We start from the raw sequence: 17,761 nt of genomic DNA on the forward strand, positions 1-17,761 counted from the left end.
AAATCATCGATATACATTGTAAAAAGAAGTGGCCCCAACACCGACCCCTGTGGAACACCACTAGTAACCGGCAACCAATCAGAATAGGATCCCTTTATTCCCACACTTTGCTTTCTGCCTATCAGCCAATGCTCCACCCATTCCAGTATCTTTCCTGTAATCTCATGGGCTCTCATCTTATTAAGCAGCCTCTTATGCGGCACCTTATCAAAGTTCTTTTGAAAATCCAAATACACAACATCCACAGCCTCTCCCTTGTCAATCTTATTTGAGATTACCTCAAAAAATTCCAATAGGTTGGTGAGGCAGGATAGTCCCAACCAACCTCAGTGGAAAAAGCCTGCTTACACTTACCCTATCTATACCCCTCATAATTTGTATACCTCCATCAGATCTCCTCTCAATCTTCTACATTCCAAGGAATAAAGTCCTAACCTATTCAATCTTCCCTTATAACTTAGATCCTCCAGACCCAGCATCATCCTTGTAAATTTTCTCTGTACCCTTCCAACCTCATTTAGACTATGATTAGATGATGAGGACACTCAGTCCTCATTTATTGTCATTTAGAAATGCATGCATTAAAAAATGATACAATGTTCCTCCAGAATGATATCACAGAAACACAGGACAAACCAAGACCGAAACTGACAAAACCACATAATTATAACATGTAGTTACATGAGTGCAAAGCAATACCGTAATTTGATAAGGAGCAGACCATGGGCATGGTAAAAAAAAAAGTCTCAAGTCCCGATAACCCCAACGTCTTATGCAGACGGTAGAAGGGAGAAACTCTCCCTGCCATGAAACTCCAAGCGCCGCAAATTTGCCAATGCACTGGAAGCACCCGACCGCAGCCGACTCTGAGTCCGTCTGAAAACTTCAAGCCTCTGACCAGCCCTCCAACACCAAGCACTGAGCATCAACTCTACCAAACACTTCAACCCCGCCCTGGCCGCCGAGCAACAAGCAAAGCCGAGGACTCGGGGCCTTCCCCTCCGGAGATTCTGGATCACACAGTAGCAATGGCAGCAAAGCAGGCATTTCAGAAGTTTCACCAGATGTTCCTCCATGCTCTCACGTCTGTCTCCATCAAATCAGGATTGTGCACGGCACCCTACTTGACAGATAACAGACATCATCACCGGAGTGGCCGCGCAAGCTGCGTTGCGTTGCGCCGCCATCTTCTTCTCCTTTTCCACCATTTACATCTTTCCTGTAGGTAGGTGACCAAAACTGCACACAATACTCCAAATCACAATGTTTTATACAACTTCAACATAACATCACATCATACTTTATTATATTAAATTTCATTCAATATCCATCTTCCCAATTTGCTAGCTCATACCTTCCTAATCTCACTGATTCTTCATACCAAACCACTATTCTTCCTTATTTTGCTCATTTTCCCCCATTTAACATGACCAGTTTAGGTTCCACTAGGAAGACTTGACTCTAGACGTTATTATGTCGTTGGCCTACGCATGAAAAAATGAACTATATTTCAGAGGCATATTAGTGCTCGATCGAGGTACAAGCCTGCACTGGTTCCCGACCACTCACGGTGACTTTCCTGTAGCCACATGCACATTTGCACATCTGTGGTACCAATTACCCTTGGGAGCCAGCTCCTGTAAATATCCCATGAGATGGAGTGGGCTGTGAGGCGCAGAGACGTCGGGAGGTGGATCCTGAGGTGCAGACCTCTTGATAGCTAGCCACTGTCGAGGGCCTTTAAACTTTTTTTCAAACTAACAGATTCTTTTAAAAAGTTTATGGAATATTGAAATAAAATAAAAATTTACTTAAAATTCACCATATTGCTAGTAATATATTCAAAATATAAAGCAAAGAAAAATAAGTAAATACCATGCCTGCGCTTAACTTGGTCATCAAGGTCTGCTGTGTACATCAGCTATGGCTGGGTTAAATATGACAAACTAGTTGTGAATTGCAACTGGCCCTTTGGCTCAGTAATTTGCAGAGTTCAATGGGACTCCCAGTGGGAAGCAACTACATTTCAGCCCCTTGCATTCAATCAAGGAGCTTACTAAAATTTAAATTCACGGGAATTAAGAGAAAACTCCACTATCTGGAAACTGTCCAGGTCCACTGCTGGGGCATTACCTAACCCAAAATGAACACATTACTGCTGTTGGACATGGTATAGTGGAGACCAAATCAAGTCAGACTCTGGACTCACTGTCTGAGCATGATTATCTATACTTTCAGGTTTATGTATCTGCTGCCTGATGGGAAGAGGGGGAAGAGGGGAGAGAAGAGAGAAAGCGTAGGGTGGATGAGGTTCTTGATTATGCTGGCTGATTTACAGAGGCAGGGGCAAGTGCAGACAGAATCCATTGGGGGGGACAGGAAGTTGGTTTCCATAAAGTGCCAAGCTGTGTTAACAACTTTCTGCAGTTTCTTGCAATATTGGGCAGAGAAGTTGCCACACCAAGCTGTAATGCATCTAGATAGGATGCTTTCAATAATACATCGATTAAAAATTGGTGAGGGTCAAAGGGAGCATGCCAAATTTCTTTAGGTTGATGGTCAGTATGGACAGGATGAGTTGAAGAGCCTATTTCTAAAACATGAACTGAGTGGAACTAACAGGGTGGATGTCAAGAGGGTGTTCCCATAGTCTGGGCATCTAGGATCAAAGGGCATGCTTTCAGAACAAGGAGTCACCCATTTGTGATGTGGACGAGGGAGAGTTCCTAGGCCAAGACAGTTGTTAATCTGTGGGCTTCTCCTCCTGAAAGATCTGTAGAGGTGGAGTAATTGGTGGAGAGTGACAGTTTAGTAAGGGAATCAAAGGGTTTTGGAAGGTTCAATCATGCAGCAGACTGAAGGAGGTGATTATCCTAGCCCTGCCCTGTTTTTATATTGTGTTCTAATTCAACTTGTTCAGCATATTCAGTATATTTGCAAGACGAGAGGATGGTGGTTTATAACCAAGCTGCACTTATAATTGCAGAGGGTGGTGCATCTCTGGAAATCAGTACCCTGGAGTATTTAAAGAGATTGTAGATACACTTTTGAAAAGTCATGGAGCTGGCCACAAAAGAGAATGAACCCTGAGAGAGATCAGCTATGAGCACATGGGAAGGCAGAGCAGGCTGGAGGGCTGAGTGGTTGTCTTCTGTTTCTATGATGTCCTTGGTCAAATAAATAAATGAATGAGGAGTCATGGCCTCCTCTGCTGCCAAGAGGAGACCAAACTCAGGTTGGAAGATCAACACCTCAATTTCCTCTGGGTAGTACCTGACCTGATGACATGAACATTGATAGCAACTTCCGGTAATTTCACCTCCCCTCACCCCCAACTCCTCTCTTTTTCCATTCTTCATTTTGGGTATCCTCTCAGCTCCTCTTCATCAAACCCTCTGGTTCCCCTCCTCCTTTCATTTCACAGTCTACCAGTTTCACCTACTAGATCCCCTCTTCTTCAGCTCTTCACTTCTTCCACCTATCTCCATTCAGCTTTTCACTTCATTCTCCCTCTCCCGCCCAGCACTTTCCTCTTCGCCTAGTCTCACCTATCACTTGTCAATTTATACTCCTCCCCTTCCCCACCTTCTAATCCTGGCCTCTGCTCCTCCCTTTCCAGTCTTGATGAAATCGCATTGACTGTTTATTCCCCTCAATAGATGCTGCCTAGCTTGCTGAGATCCTCCAGCATTTTGTGTGTTAGCATCTTCCTTCCGCACTCAAATGTGGTAACATCACCAAATCCCACTTCTCCCCAAACAGTCAATATCCTGGAAGAAATTCCCATTGATCAGCCACATAAACACAGCTCAGGATCTGTCTAATATGTGGTAAGTTACGTTATCTATTCCCCCAAGCTGTTCTAGTATCTTCAGTACGTTAAGTGTGTGGTGGAAAACTCCCTACTTCCTTACATGTGCCCTTCACAAGAGGTTCACTAACATCCAGGATAAAGCAACCTGTTTAAATGTCACCAACCGAACATTCCTCAACTGTTTCAATGATTTTGTGACCTGGTGTTTTATATTCTGTGTTTTTTGCTCTTTGTTGTTGTTTGCCCGACTTGTTTTATTTTTGGTATGGGTTCCATGGTTTTGTTTCGTGGCTGTCTGTGAGAGGATGAATCCCAGGGTTGTATACTGCATGCATACTTTGATAATAAATGTAATTTGAACTCCACTGGCCCCCTCTGTCACTAATGCACCATGGTTGCATTATATACCATCTACAAAATGTACTGCAGCAAGTCACCTGTTTAACAGCACTCCTTTACAATCTCTGCAAGACAAGCATACCACACCCATGGAAACAACTGCATGTTCCAAGTATTAAACAATTCAGAGTTTAAAACGTTTATCATTGTTGGCCAAACCCTGCATCACCTTAGGGAAAGAGGTATTAGTTTCACCACGCAACAGCAGGGACTTAAGATCATTATTCAGCCCCTGTCAACTCTAAGCTAGCTGTTTGAGAGATGTGCTTTAAATCCCTACCTTGTGTGAGATAAAATGGATCTCAAAAAAATATAAACCTTAGAGTCTACCATGGGAGTACAATTTTTATATATCAAATACAATTTTTATATATTGACCATTATGTGACTCACATCAAGAGACATCAAATCATATTAAGTTTAATTATCATTCAAACCATATATAGGTACAGTTGAACGAGACAGTATTCCTCTGGGGCCAACGTGCATAACATACACTCAAAATCGTGAAAGAAATAAAACACATCATTACGTAAGTAAACACATGTATAATTCCTTCCAATCTCATTTTTTCTATTCCTTTCTTTTTCTTTCCTTTCAGGATTTATATTACATCTCCACTGGACGCATCTGCTTTGTGAATGTTCTTATTTCTTGAATTAACTACTCCCAAATTTTCTCATCGAACTAGATCAGTATAACCCAATCCTTAAACTAAAAATGTCCTGATGCAAGAAATTAACATGGTTCTTCCATCTCGTTTTACTGTCCACTATACTGTAAAAAAACTCCCATCAGAACAATGGTCATCCGATCGCTTTAAATGCATACGCCCTAAACAGAAAAAGAACTTTCAAAATTGCCGTGTTGCAGATGTTTCCATCGTTCATTTAAATTTGCCGAATAGATATTCACTGTTCAATATAGATTCGAGATAACGATGTGGGTAATGAAAGATAAAATTTTGCAATATATCATATTTTCAATTTTATAGATATAAATATCTATAAGAAAATCGCATTTGGAAGATAAACGCGTCGTCAGCACAATGCAACGCCGCTAAATGGGGCTGTTTTAATTTTGAGTTTCAATTAACTATTCAATCTAAAACTTAATTAATTTGCATATCTCGATTTGATACTTGAACTTTCACGCATTTAAAATCTCGTGTCTAAAGCTTGGTTAAATACTTGCTTGAGAAGGTGATGCTCCAGTTTGCGTACTAATTAGAGCCGGATTTGCAAACTTCAGCAGAGTTTCCGAAGCGGGGATCATTGTTCGGACCTTTGCTGATAAAATAAACTCACAGTCAGAATCAACTGGAAAACAGGGTCCGGTCTATCAGGGTCATGTGTAAATCCGCGGCTCGGTGTCCAGCAGGCTAACAATAAGTCTCCATGGAAACTGCGTGCGTATCCCACCACCGCTCCCCCCACCCCCAAGAGACCCGTGTCCGCAGGTCGCCGGTGGTACGGAAATTGGCATGGGGTCTGGACATAAATTTGCAGATGCACCATCCAGTAGGAGCATCTTAATCCCAATTTGGGATACCAACAGATTATCAAGACAAAAACCAGGGCCCGACTCCTGATAATAATCTAGGACTCTGAAACTGGTTTGGACACCAAAGACCATAAGACAAAGGAGCAGAAGTCGGCCATTCGGCCCAGCGAGTCTGCTCCGCCATTTTATCATGAGCTGATCGATTCTCCCATTTAGTCCTGCTCCCCCGCCTTCTCACCATAACCTTTGATGCTCTGACTACTCAGATACCTATCAATCTCTGCCTTAAATACACCCAATGACTTGGCCTCCACTGCCGCCTGTGGCAACAAATTCCATCAATTCACCACCCTCTGGCTAAAAAAATATTTTCGCATCTCTGTTCTAAATGGGTGCCCTTCAATCCTTAAGTCATGCCCTCTCGTACTAGACTCCCCCATCATGGGAAACAACTTTGCCACTTCCACTCTGTCCATGCCTTTCAACATTCGAAATGGTTCTATGAGGTCCCCCCTCATTCTTCTAAACTCCAAGGAGTACGGTCTAAGAGCGGTCAAACGTTCCTATTATGTTAACCCTCTGATTCCCAGAATCATTCTAGTGAATCTTCTCTGAACACTCTCCAACGTCAGCACATCATTTCTTAAATAAGGAGCCCAAAACTGCCCACAGTATTCCAAGTGAGGTCTTACCAGTGCCTTATAGAGCCTCAACATCACGTCACTGCTCCTATACTCTATTCCTCTAGAAATGAATGCCAACATTGCATTGGCCTTCTTCACCACTGACTCAACCTGGAGGTTAACCTTAAGGGTATCCTGCACGAGGACTCCCAAGTCCTATTACATCTCAGAACTTTGAATTCACTCTCAATTTAAATAATAGTCTTCCAGTTTATTTCTTCTGCCAAAGTGCATAACCATACACTTTCCAACATTGTATTTCATTTGCCTCTTCTTTTGCCCATTCTCCCAATCTATCCAAGCCTCTCTGCAGACTCTGTTTCCTCAGCACTACCGGCCCCTCCACCTATCTTCGTATCGTCAGCAAACTTAGCCACAAAGCCATCTATTCCATAATTGTTGATGTACAACATAAAAAGAAGCGGCCCCAACACAGACCCCTGTGGAACACCACTGGTAACCGGCAGCCAACCAGAATAGGATCCCTTTATTCCCACTCTCTGTTTCCTGCCAATCAGCCAACACTCTATCCACGTATGTAACTTTCCCGTAATTTCATGGGCTCTTATCTTGTTTAGTAGCCTCATCTATGGCATCTTGTCAAAGGCCTTCTGAAAATCCAAATATACAACATCCACTGCATCTCCCTTGTCTAGCCTACTTGTAATTTCCTCAAAAAATTGCAATAGGTTTGTCAGGCAGGATTTTCCTTTAATGAAACCATGCTGAGTTCTGCCTATCTTGTCATATGCCTCCAGGTACTCCGTAACCTCATCCTTGACAGTCGACTCCAACAACTTCTCTTTGATATTATTTGCTAGCTTCCCTTCATAGTTCATCTTTTCCCTCTTAATGTCCTTCTTAGTTTCCTTTTGTAAGCTTTTAAAAACTTCCCAATCCTTTGTCTTCCAACTAATTTTTGATTCCTTGTATGCCCTCTCCTTTGCTTTAACTTTGGCTTTGACTTCTTTCGTCAGCCACGGTTGCATCCTTTTTCCATTCAAAAATTTCTTCTTTTTTGGAATATATCTGTCTTGCACCTTCCTCACTTCTCGCATAAACTCCAGCCACTGCTGCTCTGCCGTCCTTCCCACCAGTGTCCCTTTCCAGTCAACTTTGGCCAGTTCCTCTCTCATGCCACTGTAATTTCCTTTACTCCACTGAAATACTGACACATCAGATTTCAGCTTCTCTTTCTCAAATTTCACAGTGAACTCAATCATGTTATGATCACTGTCTCCTAAAGGTTCCTTCACCTCACTCTCTCGAATCACCTCTGGTTCATTACATAATATCCAATCCAGTACAGCCGATCCCCTAGTGGGCTCAACAACAAGCTGTTCTAAAAAGCCATCTCGCAGACATTCTACAAATTCTCTCTCATGAGATCCAGTGCCAACCTGATTTTCCCCATCCACTCACATGTTAAAATCCCCCACAATTATCTTAACACTACCCTTCTGACAAGCCTTTTCTATTTCCTGTTGTAATTTGTAGTCCACATCCCTGCAGCTGTTAGGAGGCCTGTATATAACTGCCATCAGGGTCCTTTTACCCCTGCGATTTCTTAGCTCAACCCATAAAGATTCTGCACCTTCCATCCTATGTCACCTCTTTCTAATGATTTAATATAATTTCTTACCAATAAAGCCACGCCTCCCCCTCTGCCTACCTTCCTATCCTTCTGATACACCGTGTATCCTTGGACGTTCAGCTCCCAGAGACATGCATCCTTTAGCCATGTCTCAGTGATGGCCACAATATCATACCTGCCAATCTGTAGCTGTATGACAAGATCATCCACCTTATTCCTTATGCTGCTGGAAAAGGAAAAGACAAGCCTGTGATATAGCTAGTATGGAAACCCAGATTCAATCCCGATCTGTGCCGCTGTCTGGCTAGAGTGTACACATGCTTCCTGTGAGTGGGTGGATTGCTGCCAAATGCTCCCACCATTTCGAAGACCCCAAGGCTTGGTAGGTTAATTGGGTTCTGTAAATTGTCCCTCGTGTGTAGGCCAGTGGTAAAATCTGACAGAAGTTCAAAGTAAATTTATATACAAACATTAAAAATTCATCTTCTTGCAGGCACCCACAAAGCAAAGGAACACAATAGAACAACAAAGAACCAAATTGAAAAGAAGGAAGTCCAAAAAATATGGGGAAAATGTAATATTACTTACTGCCTGTTATGTCGCTGGCATTTAGGACAGCGATGAATTTTCTCCACCTCTGATGGTGTTCAGAGCTTCCTTCATCATGTCAGGAGCTTCCTCTTGGTTTTTGCTACTGTCAGTCGTGCAAGTCCTGGGTGGAGGCTCAGACCAGAAATGGGAAGATCCATGCACTCCGATGTAGAAGGATTCTTTGTTGTTTCTGTAATAATTTTGTTCTACCAGTCAAAGTTGTTAGCCTTGAGATGAGCCCTCAAACCTGGAATACCAGTGGACTACTCTTGGTCTGGCCTCGACTCTTTGGCCTGTTTGACATGGGTGACCATGCCAACAGCCAAAGCAGACAGCCCTGACTCCAGTCAACATAACTCTCCAGGACACTGAGGCACGCAAGCCTCCAAACCATGACCAGATTGTGGTCATCTTGGAGGAATGTAATGTTGGTGTATGGGTGTTTGATGGTCAGTATTGACTGTGGCCATCAGGCACACTTTCAAGCTGTACCTCTTGATTATTCCAAGATTTTATGACCTCACACAAAGTTGCACTTGTAGACCAGGATATCAGGATTTATCACGGACTTGCACATCTGAACAATGAAACCAGGGCTTTACAAAAGGATAAGGTCTGGAGGTGGGACCAGACTTGCAATCAGACCAAAATATGAGGATGCAGAGTTTAGATCCTTGGGTAAGTGTTTGTAAGATTAAAGTTTTCACTTGAAGAGGAGCTCCTTGAACTCAGCAGCTTGTGACCTGCTTATTCAGGCCTCCTTTGTGTTACAGTACAAATCTCAAAGCTGTTAGGCAAGCTCACTTCAGTGGAAATGGCTGAAACCATCCATGTGCACCTGTCAGTGTCCAGATCGGGGTCCCTTTAAATTTACCTTGTTTATGTTACGATCCGGACCGTTGACTTCCTGTTTTCCCGTGTCCCTCAACTTTGGTGATTAGAGGCAATTAACGCTGGGCTGAACCGGTAGTTTATAGTATGCGGCTTTCAGCAGTTCGGCGCGGGAGCGTCTGCAAGGTCATCTAAGGTACGGTGTGCCGATGTCATCTGGCCGGAGCAAGCCTGGTCTCTGCCGAAGCGAGTACCGGTAATTCACCTCTCCTCACCGGAGCAACCCAGTCCAGTTACCTCGCCGAAGCGAGCCTGCAAAGTTTCCTCATCAAGGTGGGTCCGTCAGTTAACCCGCCGGAGGGAATCAAGAACCACTGTCTACTGTTCCCAGGCCGAGTCGAGAGCTCACCACTACCCAGAGGCTCCAAGTCAAGTCCTGGCTCCGGCGGCATTCAAGCACCAAGTCAAGTCCTGTCCCTAGCGGCTTCCCAGTTCTGAGTCAAGTCCTGGCCCTGGCAGTCTGTGATTCCTGTCCTACCCCCTTGTCTGAATCCCTTCTCTGCCCCTCTCGCCTCTAGCCCTTGTCTGCAGCCCCCGCCTGCACTTTGGTCTAGTTCCATCGCCGGAGCTAGATAGGTACTGTCTGGTGTTCATTTGTGTTGGTCTTGTCTTGTCTTGTCCTCTCCTCTGTGGGGTAAGTCTGGCCGTCTTGCCATTGCCCCGCGGGGAGTCATGTCTTGTCCTGTCCTCACCTCCGTGGGGTAAGTCAGGCCGTCTTGCCGTTGCCCCGCGGAGGGTCATGAGTCCCGGTCCTATGTCCTGTACCCAAGGAGAGGTCCCGGCTCTCTGTTCTGTGTGAGTCCCGGCCCTATGTCTTGTACCCAAGGAGGGGTCCCGGCTCTCTGTTCTGTGTGTGAGTCCCGGCCCTATGTCCTGTACCCAAGGAGGGGTCCCGGCTCTGTGTTCTGTGTATATGTCTATGGTTCCATGTACCTGCTCTCCCGAGACCCAGGCTCTGTTTTCCACGTTCCTCCTCTCCCTAGCCCATGTCATGTCCTTGCCTAGTTCTGGGGTCCAAGCCCGAGACAAGACCCAGGTACTGGGTCCTTGCCCAGACTCGGGCTCAGAGTCCATACCCTAGCCTCTTCATGTCTCCTCTAGTTCTGGGAGCCGATTCCAAGTCCAAGCCCAGACCCTTGGTCCCAGCCTAGTCATAGTCCTGAGTCCTTGTCCAGTTCGCTATTTCCTGCTCCTGCCTTGCTCTCCTGGTATGGAACAATAAACTAAATCTAAGTAACCTCACAAGATGTGTCTTGCATTTGGGTCCACCTTTGCTCCCAATGCCCTCGCCCATTGTGGCAACACTGAAATAATAACCTGGGCAACGTTGCAGGCCACTGGTACCTGCCCAAATGCCAATTTATAGTGAGTTAAACTATGGTTTTTCCTACTGATTTCACTACTTTTTTCCCCCAAGAAAAGCCTAAATTCAGACAATATTGAATAAACAATATCACAGCACAACAGAGATGGTGGCATCTATCGTGTTTGACAATGACAGGAAACCTGTACGGCAGAGTTTTTAAAATGGATAAACCATTGCACTGGGGCAGTTCCACTCTCTTTACCCCAGGTGTCCGGGTTCAGCAGTACGAACGAGCATCACAGACTGGGGTCTCCTTTGGTTAGTAAGAGATTTGAAAGTGGGAGGGGGAGGGGGAGATCCAAAATGATAGGAGAAGACAGGAGGTGGGGGGATGGAGCCAAGAGCTGGACAGGTGATTGGCAAAAGGGATATGAGAGGATCATGGGACAGGAGGCCTTGGGAGAAAGAAAAGGGGGAGTGGGAGAGAAACCCAAAGGATGGGCAAGGGGTATAGTGAGAGGGACAGAGGGAGAAAAAGGAGAGAGAGAAAAAGAATGTGTGTATATAAATAAATAACGGATGGGGTACGAGGGGGAGGTGGGGCATTAGCCGAAGTTTGAGAAGTCAATGTTCATACCATCAGGTTGGAGGCTACCCAGACGGAATATAAGGTGCGGTTCCTCCAACCTGAGTGTGGCTTCATCTTTACAGTAGAGGAGGCCGTGGGTAGACATATCAGAATGGGATATCAGACATGGGACGAAGGGTCTCGGCCCAAAACATTGACTGTACCTCTTCCTAGAGATGCTGTCTGGCCTGCTGCGTTCACTAGCACCTTTGATGTGTGTGGCTTGAATTTCCAGCATCTGCAGATTTCCTTGTGTCTCCTTTGGTTGTTGTGGATGACTCTACCCTGACGTCCTCTGTGTGTTGTCATGCCTGTCGCTCTCCACCGAGTGTTATTTATGTCTTCCTGGCCTTTAGATCATGCTGTAGGTCTCATCTGCCTAGTCCGCTGGAGCTGATTTCACATGCTAGGACAGGTGTGTCCCTGTCTCACCAAGGTGTGAGGGCACAGGTAACCCTCACCTTGTTTGGCCTGCCTGCGAAGCGGTGTGCCAGGATGTGGTTACTGTTGCATGCAAACAGCTACCTGGACCAATAGGTATGAGTGAAGTGTCTGGTGGGGACCAAAGTTAAACAAGCCAGCTCAGAATGGACACGACAATGCAGAGATACAATGCCGATAAAATAGCATGAAAGCTCATATCACTAGGCTTAAAGACAAGAAGGCTGCGGGTGAGTGGCTAAGGATTTCCGGAGCAAAGGCAGTTTTACTACTCGGGGTAAAAGAGAGGTAAGACTGCGCAGGCGCGTGACGTCAGCCAGTACAGCGGGTAAAGTTGAAAAAGAAGACCGCCATATCCAGCGGGCAGCGATCGGAGCGGGCAGCAGAGTGAGAGGTAGTAGAGTGATAAGGCTTTGCCTCAACGGCTGAGGTGATAACGAGGTGAGGTAGGTCTACCTGTGTTCATTACGGAAAGGAAGTAGTATGAGTGTGAGGCCGGTTTTCTGTGCTCGGTGTCAGGTGTGGGAGGTCCTGGAGTCTCCCTGCCTCCCGGATGGCCAAATCTGCGCCCGGTGTGTCAAGCTGCAGCTCCTAAGGGACCGGGTTAGGGAACTGGAGATGCAGCTCCATGACTTTCGTCTGGTCAGGGAGAGCGAGGAGGTGATAGAAAGGAGTTATAGGCAGGTGGGCACACCGGGGCCACGAGAGACAGACAAGTGGGTTACAGGAGAGGGAAGGGGAACAGTCAGGTACTAGAAAGTACCCCTTGACAATAAGTACTCCTGTTTGAATACTGTTGTTGGGGGACAGCCTACCTGGGGGAAGCAACAGTGGCCGTGCCTCTGGCACAGAGTCCAGCCCTGTGGCTCAGAAGGGTAGGGAAAGGAAGAGGAAGGCAGTGGTGGTAGGGGACTCTATAGTTAGGGGGTCAGACAGGCGATTCTGCGGACTCAGGAAAGAAACTCGGATGGTAGTTTGCTTCCCAGGTGCCAGGGCCCAGGATGTTTCAGATCACATCCAAGATATCATGCAGTGGGAGGGAGATCAGCCAGATGTCGTGGTACATATTGGTACCAATGACATAGGTAGGAAAAAGGAAGAGGACCTGAAAAAAGCCTACAGGGAGCTAGGAAGGAAGTTGAGAAGCAGGACTGCACAGTAGTAATCTCGGGATTACTGCCTGTGCCACGTGACAATGAGTACAGGAGTAGAGTGAGGTGGAGGATAAATGCGTGGCTGAGGGATTGGAGCAGGGGGTAGGGATTCAAATTTCTGGATCATTGGGACCTCTTTTGGGGCAGGTGTGACCTGTACAAAAAGGACGGGTTGCACTTGAATCCCAGGGGGACCAATATCCTGGCGGACAGTTTTGCTAAGTCTACTGGGGAGAGTTTAATCTAGAATTGTTGGGGGGTGGGAACCGAACTGAAGAGACTGGGGAAGAGGAGGTTGGCTCATAAATAGAGGAAGCTTGGAGACAGTGTGTGAGGGAGGATAGACAGGTGATAGAGAAGGGACACGCTCAGATGGACGGTTTGAGATGTGTCTATTTTAACGCAAGGAGTGTTGTGAACAAAGTGGTTGAGCTTAGAGCGTGGATCAGTACTTGGAGCTATGATGTGGTGGCCATTACAGAGACCTGGGTGGCTCAGGAACAGGAATGGTTACTTCAAGTGCCGTGTTTTAGATGTTTCAGAAAGGACAGGGAGGGAGGCAAAAGAGGTGGGGGTGTGGCATTGCTGATCAGAGATAGTGTCACGGCTGCAGAAAAGAAGCAAATCATGGAGGGATTGTCTACGGGGTCTCTGTGGGTGGAGTTTAGGAACAGGAAGGGGTCAATAACTCTCCTGGGTGTTTTTTATAGGCCGCCCAATAGTAACAGGGATATCGAGTAGCAGATAGGGAGACAGATCCTGAAAAGGTGTAATAATAACAGAGTTGTTGTGGTGGGAGATTTTAATTTCCCAAGTATCGATTGGCATCTCCCTAAAGTGAGGGGTTTAGATGGGTGGAGTTTGCTAGGTGTGTTCAGGAAGGTTTCTTGACACAATATGTAGATACGCCTACAAGAGGTGAGACTGTACTTGATTTGGTATTGGGAAATGAACCTGGTCAGGTGTCAGATCTCACAGTGGGAGAGCATTTTGGAGAGAGTGATCATAATTCTATCTCCTTTATAATAGCATTGGAGAGAGATAGGAACAAACAAGTTAGAAAAGTGTTCAATTGGAGTAAGGGGAATTATGAGGCTATCAGGCATTATGGATGCTAAAATTGGGAATAGATGTTCTCAGGGAAAAGTACTGAAGAAATGTGGCAAAAGTTCAGGGGACATTTGTGTGGAGTTCTGCATAGGTACGTTCCAATGAGACAGGAAAGTTATGGTAGGGTACAGGAACCGTGGTGTACAAAGGCTGTAATAAATCTAGTCAAGAAGAAAAGAAAAGCTTACAAAAGGTTCAGAGAGTCAGGTAACATTAGGGATCTAGAAGATTATAAGGCTAATAGGAAGGAGTTTAAAAAGGAAATTAGGAGAGCCAGAAGGGGCCATGAGAAGGCCTGAACGAGCAGGATTTAGGAAAACCCCAAGGCATTCTACAAGTATGTGAAGAGCAAGAGGATAAGACGTGAAAGAACAGCACCTATCAAGTGTGACAATGGGGAAGTGTGTATGGAACCAGAGGAAATAGCAGGGGTACATAATGAATACCTTACTTCAGTATTCACTATGGAAAAGGATCTTAGAGATTGTAGTGATGACTTGCGGCAGACTGAAAAGCTTGAGCATGTAGGTATTAAGAACAAGGATGTGCTGGAGCCTTTGGAAAGCATCAAGTTGGATAAGTCAGTGGGACCAGATGAGATTAACCCCAGGCTACTGTGGGAGGTGAGGGAGGAGATTGCTGAGCCTCTGGTGATGATCTTTGAACTATCAATGGTGATGGGAGAGGTTCCGGAGGATTGGAGAGTTGCGGATGTTGTTCCTTTATTCCAGAAAAGGAGTAGAGATAGCCCAGGAAATTATAGGCCAGTGAGTCTTACTTCAGTTGTTGGTAGGTTGATGGAGAAGATCCTGAGAGGCAGGATTTATGAACATTTGGAGAGGTATAATATGATTAGGAATAGTCAGCATGGCTTTGTCAAGGGCAGGTCGTGCCTTACGAGCCTGATTGAATTTTTTGAGGATGTGACTAAACACACTGATGAAGGAAGAGCAACAGATGTAGTGTATATGGATTTCAGCAAGACATTTGATAAGGTACCCCATGCAATGCTTATTGAGAAAGTAAGGAGGCATGGGATCCAAGGGGACATTGCTTTGTGGATCCAGAACTGGCTTGCCCACAGAAGTGGTTATAGATGGGTCATATTCTGCATGGTGTGCCTCAGGGATCTGCTCTGCGACCCTTACTCTTCGTCATTTTTATAAATGATCTGGATGAGGAAGTGGAGGGATAGACTAGTAAGTTTTCTGATGACACAAAGGTTGGAGGTTTTGTGGATAGTGTGGAGGGCTGTCAGAGGTTACAGCGGGACATAGATAGGATGCAAAGCTGGGCTGAGAAGTGGCAGATGAAGTTCAACCCAAAAAAGTGTGAAGTGGTTCATTTTGGTAGGTCAAATATGATGGCAGAATATAGTATTAATGGTAAGACTTTTGGCAATGTGGAGGATCAGAGGGATCTTCGGGTCTGAGTCCATAGGATGCTCAAAGCAGCTGCGCAGGTTGATGCTGTGGTTAAAAAGGCATACAGTGTATTGGCCTTCATTAATCGTGGAAATGAATTCAGGAGCCGAGAGGTAACGTTGCAGCTATATAGGACCCTGGTTAGACCCCACTTGGAGTACTGTGCTCAGTTCTGGTTGCCTCACTACAGGAAGGATGTGGAAGCAATAGAAAGGGTGCAGAGGAGACTTACAAGGATGTTGCCTGGATTGGGGAGCATGCCTTATGAAAACAGGTTGAGTAAACTCGGCCTTTTCTCCTTCGAGCAACGGAGGATGAGAGGTGACCTGATAGAGGTGTATAAGATGATGAGAGGCATTGATCGTGTGAATAGTCAGAGGCTTTTTCCCAGGGCTGAAATGGTTGCCACGAAAGGACTCAGGTTTAAGGTGCTGGGGAGTAGGTACAGAGGAGACGTCAGGGGTAAGTTTTTTACGCAGAGAGTGGTGAGTGCGTGGAATGGGCTGCCGGCAACGGTGGTGGAGGCGGATACAATAGGGTCTTTTAAGAGATTTTTGGATAAGTACATAGAGCTTAGAAAAATGGAGGGCAATGGGGAAGTCTAGTAATTTCTAAGTTGTTCGGCACAACTTTGTGGGCCGAAGGGCCTGTATTGTGCTGTAAGTTTTCTATGTTTCTATGTGACAGTCTATATCGGTCTGTTAAAAGAACAGTCTCTTATACAATAGGATGGAGTCAACCTCACAATCTATCCTGTCATGGCCTTGCACCTTATTGTCTGCTATGTACCTCCTCTGTAATTTGAACACATTATTCTGCATTCTGTTATTCTTTTCTCTTGTATTATCTCTGATACTGATCTAATGAAATGATGTATAGTGGGTTCCCATTATTTGGGACACATCTGGCACAATTAAGCAGCTGTCCCAATTAGCAGAAGTTTCATGGAAGTAATTAAAAAAGTATAAAAAGGACAAACTACTGTTTAATTGAGTGACGAATTATTTATTTAAATGAAGAACGGAACATATCAGAACACTACTACAGTACTATCAAACTATATTAGTTCATAATAATTATTGATATAGGATACCATGTTCATTTGTAAATGAACAAAATCCTCGCAGGCACCAAGTGCATTTGCTCACTTGGGCCAGAAACCTAAACCTTTACTATCCATATACAAAATCTTCAATTCACAGGGAACTACAACACAGAAGCATGCCCTTCTGCCCATCTAGTTCATGCCAGTCTATTACTGTGAATGCCTGTAAGAAAATGAATCTCAGAGTTGTATATGGTGACATATATGTGCTTGGAAAACAAACTTACTTTGAACATTGAGATAATGGACTACCTTCAGACAAGGCTACTGATGACTGCATCCTCCAACTCCACATAGAAACATAGAAAACCTGCAGCACAAAACAGACCCTTTGGCCCACAAAGCTGTGCCGAACGTGTACTTACTTCAGAAATTACCTAGAGTTACCCATAACCCTCTATTTTTCAAAGCTCCATGTACCTATCCAGGAGTCTCTTAAAAGACCCTATCATATCCGCCTCCAACACCATCACCGGCAGCCCATTCCACGCACTCACCACCCTCTGCATAAAAAACTAACCCCTGACATCTCCTCTGTACCTACTTTGAAACACCTTAAAACTGTGCCCTCTCATGCTAGCTATTTCAGCCCTGGGAAAACCTCTGACTATCCACACAATCAATACCTCTCATCATCTCATACAACTCTATTACATTTTCATTATAATATTCAAGACAATTGTTGATACCTTCAAATTCTCAGTACTGGTCGACCTTCACTAATCTGGCACCATTGGGACCTGAAAAGTGCCAGATTAGTGAAAATGCCGAATTACAGAAGGAGCTAGATAGGTATCTCATGGATAGGGGAATCAAGGGTTATGGGGACAAGGCAGGAACCGGGTATTGATAGTAGATGATCAGCCATGATCTCAGTATGGCGGTGCAGGCTCGAAGGGCCGAATAGTCTACTTCTGCACCTATTGTCTATTGTCTATTGTCTATTGATCTCACCTGGTCCAGGAACACCACTGGAATTGTGAAACGGGCCCAGCAGAGATTGCACTTTCTGAGGAATCTTAAACAAGCATCACTCCCCACTAACATCTTAACTATATTCCACAGAGGCGTGGTTAAGAGTGTGCTGACTTTTTGCATCACAACCTGGTACTCCAGCT

Source organism: Mobula birostris, chromosome 2 (genome assembly GCF_030028105.1).
Source record: "Mobula birostris isolate sMobBir1 chromosome 2, sMobBir1.hap1, whole genome shotgun sequence".
Lineage (NCBI taxonomy): Eukaryota > Metazoa > Chordata > Chondrichthyes > Myliobatiformes > Myliobatidae > Mobula > Mobula birostris.